General features: G+C 35.9%; 1 non-coding gene across 1 annotated transcript; it reads left to right on the top strand.

Moving 5' to 3' along the window:
* The first annotated feature begins 3889 nt into the window (after nucleotides 1-3889).
* LOC122290617 lies at nucleotides 3890-3997 on the top strand. Its single transcript, XR_006236479.1, has one exon. It is a non-coding gene; the product is annotated as a small nucleolar RNA R71 (small nucleolar RNA).
* Nucleotides 3998-4617: the final 620 nt, after the last annotated feature.

The raw sequence follows: 4617 nt of genomic DNA, 5'->3' as shown, positions 1-4617 counted from the left end.
CTAGTCCCTAGCAATTTTCATGTCAAAACAACGAAAGAGACCAAAGAAAATCACACACAAAGGCCATCAAGTCACACTTTCCAAATTCACATATCAAAACAATCTAAGGAATCTAATAATCTATCAAGATCAATCCACCTATAGCAGTTCACAGAGTGTGTGTGTGTTCTCCAAACCATAATTATCTTACCACTAACCTTGACACATGCAACATCAAGAACGTCTCAAGCAAAAGATTCAACTCCATAACTCACGGGTATATTAGTGTTTCGTGTAAGGGCTCTTTCTATGGAGTTGACAATGGATGTACACACACTCTCATGGAAAATTAGGCAATTATGTACAAGCAACAAACAAACATTGATCTTATGATAGGAATACTAATAAATGAGACTTCCACTAGTTTTTCCAACAACTTATTTAGGATCAGAATGGTCAACATAAAAAAATGTAACATGGCTTGGGTTCGGGGCTATATGAAAAAAAGGATGAAAAGGGATTCAAAAACTTCCAAGTACATACAAAGGGAATTTTATTAAATATCTCAATAGATCACACTTCTCGCTTGATGTACTCTCTAACTTTTCAGATCATCAAATAATAATGCTTTTCCTTCTTCTTCCTTTTCTCTTTTTTTTTTTTTTAACAATTTGATGGACAAACATATGCTACTTTGGTATTCTTTCCATTTCTACCAAACTTTTTTTTTTTTTTTGCCTTTGAAGCTCACTCAATTGAAAACTTTGCAACTTGTATCTCTTTTTTTTTTTTTTTAATTGACAATGATAAAACAAAATAAAGAAAATGCAAATTCTACACCTAGTATACACTTGGAAGTAAAAAGGGTAAGAAAATCAGTGTATAGGTTATACTCCAATGTGGAGAGGCATGGATGATATGGGCATACGAAAAGAAAAAGCTACATGTGTTTATTGGCTCAAAGTTGGCTACTAGGGGTCTATGATGGAAAGGGATAGCTTGAAAGGCTCAAACGTTAATCCTAAGTTGACTTTCGTCATATCCTAAGTATATCCACCATCGTACCACAAACCATGTAATGATATTCTCAAAAGAAGTGCCCAATTCAACAGATCAATGAATGCTTATCAAAATTTACTGCATTTGTAGACTCAATCATCTCCAAAACTCACATGAATACACTTAAGCAAAAGAGTTCTCTAGCTACATGTGTCAAACCACTATCTTACCACAAAGCTTAGATGAGTGCATTACGGGTTCTGTGAATGCTTCAGCAAAAATGATTATGGTGGGTTTGGTTAATTCACAAAGATGGCTATGAATGAGAATGAGTACACATGTGAAAATGATGCACGTGTGATGCAAATTAAAAAAAATTGACACATGAAAATATGCCACAGAGTTCCAACAAGCATTTTAAATACTGAATTTGCACCACCATCCCCTAACTTAAATGAAACACTGTCATCAATGTTTAGGAATCAAAATTGAATGGGGAGTAACTGAAAATGGTATAATACACCTGATGAGTGACGTGGGTAGCTCGCTACCTACCAAAGATGGTAACCTAAACTGACAAAATAAAACTAACCTACAAACAAAAACAAAGAAAACAACAGCCAAAAAAAAAAAAAAAAGAAAAGAAAGAAAATAAGAGAAAACAAAAATAAAATAAAGCAAAACAAAATAAATAAAGAAAAACATACCTGGGTGGTGTGGTCAACGTTGATAGACTGGATCCACAAGTGGAATGTCTTCCACTTCCAAAACTCGCCTATCAATTAATATTTTAAGGCGTTGACCATTTACTTTAAAGATCCGACCATCCTTAGGATCTTCTATTTCTACTGCCCTGTTTTCAAAAATATTTTTCACTACAAATTGGTCAGTCCACCTAAACCGAAGTTTTCTTTGGTGCTTGTGAAATCCAAAGTCATATAAGTATATTCAATTATTAGGTTCAAACCTCTTCTTAAGAATATTTTTATCATAAAATGCTTTCATTTTAACCTTATAGACTTTAGACTTAGGCAAAGGTTTCAATTTAACTCTTTGTGCTTTCATACTTACAGGAATTTGTTTTCCACCTTTCTTAGGCAACTCCTCAAATTTCTGTTGCCAAGCCTGTGTGCCATAATCCTGAGTTTCATAAAAAACAACACAAATATCAATAACATCAGATGAATCACTAATAGTATCAAACTTAGAATTCACAAGGGAATATTCAAGGGAATCAAAATCATGAGTTGTGTGAACTCCCTTGTCTATGAGTGCGTCAATCATGTATGTTTGGTGGCACTCGTCATCTGTTGGCTATTTCTCAATATGGAAGATGTTGACCTCCATGGTCATGTTTCCAAAAGATATCTTCATTAACCCATTCCTGCAATTTTAAGTGCATTAGCATTAGTAAGGAAAGGTCTACCTAATATGAGAGGAACCTTAGAGTTAGACTCAACAACTGATTGAGTGTCCAAAATTAAGAAATCAACAGGATAATAAAACTTGTCAATTTGGATCAAAACATTCTCAACTATCCCTCTCAGTTTCTTAACTGAACGATCAGCCAACTGAAGCACAACAAAAGTAGGCTTAATTTCACCTAAACCAGGTTGCAAATAAATGGAATAAGGCATCAAATTAACACTAACTCCTAAATCTAGCAAGGCTTGTCCAAACTCATGATTCCCAATACTACATGCAATCGTTGGACAACCAGGATCCTTATACTTAGGAGGAATTCGCTGCTCAATTAGAGCACTAACTTGCTCTGTCAAAAATGCTGTCTTCTTAACATGGTGCTTCCTCTTAACTGTACACAAATCTTTAAGAACTTTTGCATAAGTGAGAACTTGTTTAATAATGCAAAAGAGGAAGGTTAATCTTTACTTGCTTGAGGTTCTCCAAGATTTCATTGTTAGGATCCAAAGTTCGCTTATTCAGTTTTAAAGCTTGAGGAAATTGTACCTTAATTGGGCTCTTTATTACCTCAGCTTCTTTGAGTAGCTCGGCACCACTATTGCTTTGATCCTCTTCCACATTCTATGATTTGTTCGTTGTTGGGATGTGTAATGACTTACCACTTCGTGTCACAATGGCATTCACATCCTTCAAATTCTCTTGTGCCATGTGTTGACCTTGGAGTGCAGATTGAGCTTGAGAATGAAACTTGCCACACTCATTCACATTCAAGGAGCTCATTATCTTGGATATATGACTCTTTATTTCTTTGTTTTCTTCAACAACCTGCATAATCAAAGATTTAAACTTTTGATTAGTTTTATTATGTGCCTCAATAAAAGCATGTAAAGTATCTTCTAAGGGGCTCCTAGAAGATGAAGGTGCAGGATATGATCTAGAGGGTTGTGTAGGTGGCTAGTTTTCAGACTTCCAACTAAAATTAGGGTGATTATGCCACCCAGGATTGTAGGTATCAGAGAAAGGTGCAACAGGCTTCATGTACATACTTTAGGCATTACATTGTTCCTCATACATCCCTCTCATCTCAGCGAATGTGGGACACTCTTGGGCAAGATGTTCTATCTCGCCACACACAAAACATGGTCCAAAAGACTATGCACGATTAGCCATGTGTGTTGGCTTTAAGTCCTTGGTCTTTAAAACCTCTAACTCCCTAGTGAATATCTCAACCTTAGCCTTTAGGTTATCCTCTTTCCTAAGATGGTAAATTCCACCACCATTTAGGTTTCCTACAGGTTGTGACCTATTTGTGCTCTCAGTAGCACTAGGCCCAGTCCAAGTGTGAGCTTTTTCAGCAAGCTCATTGAGGTATTCTATGGCCTCATCAGGATCTTTCTGTAAGAACTCACCATTGCACATCATCTCCACAAATTGACACTCTCTAGGTGTAAGTCCCTCATAAAAATAGCTCACTAAGTGCCAATTCTCATACCCATGGTGAGGACACATACTTAATAGCTCCTTAAATCTCTCCCAAGACTGATACAAAGTCTCACTGTCCTTTAGTGCAAAGGTGGAGATTTGCCTTTTTAAAGCAGTAGTCTTATGTTGGAAAAAGTATTTATTAAAGAAGACCTGAGTCATCTCATTTCATGACCCAATAGATCGTAGTCTCAATTAGTATAGCCAACTCTTAGCTCTATCCTTCAAAGAGAAAGGAAAGAACTTAAGTCTTATAATGTCATCAGTTGCATTTTGACTATGAAAAGTCGCAACTACTTTCTCAAATTCTCTAATGTGGACATATGAATTTTCATTTTCCAAGCCATTAAAAGTAGGGAGTAACTGTATCATCCCTGTTTTGAAATCCAATTTAAGAGTATTAGCTGGAAACATGACTCATGATGGTGTGGCTGTGCGTGTAGGGTGGAGGTAATCCTGAAGGGTCCTAATGGGTTGATCTTCATGTTCACTCATTATCTCAGAATTAGAAGAATTATCAAACTGATTAGAAAAATTAGACTCTAACTTTGACTCTAACATAGGTCTACAAGCAAACTGACCTAAGGCATCTCTATACCTGTGCATGCAAGGTAGAGAAAAATGCAACACTAAAGAAACTACAAAAAGAAAAAGAAGATAAAATAAAGATGCAGCAGGCTAAAAGATGGAACGAAGTTACTGCCTTTACAAACTACTGAAAAGAAAATCTATCTA

Source organism: Carya illinoinensis, chromosome 12 (assembly GCF_018687715.1).
Source record: "Carya illinoinensis cultivar Pawnee chromosome 12, C.illinoinensisPawnee_v1, whole genome shotgun sequence".
NCBI classification, from domain to species: domain Eukaryota; kingdom Viridiplantae; phylum Streptophyta; class Magnoliopsida; order Fagales; family Juglandaceae; genus Carya; species Carya illinoinensis.
Note: the sequence above shows the minus strand (reverse complement) of the source record. Positions and strands in the feature narration are given on the sequence as shown.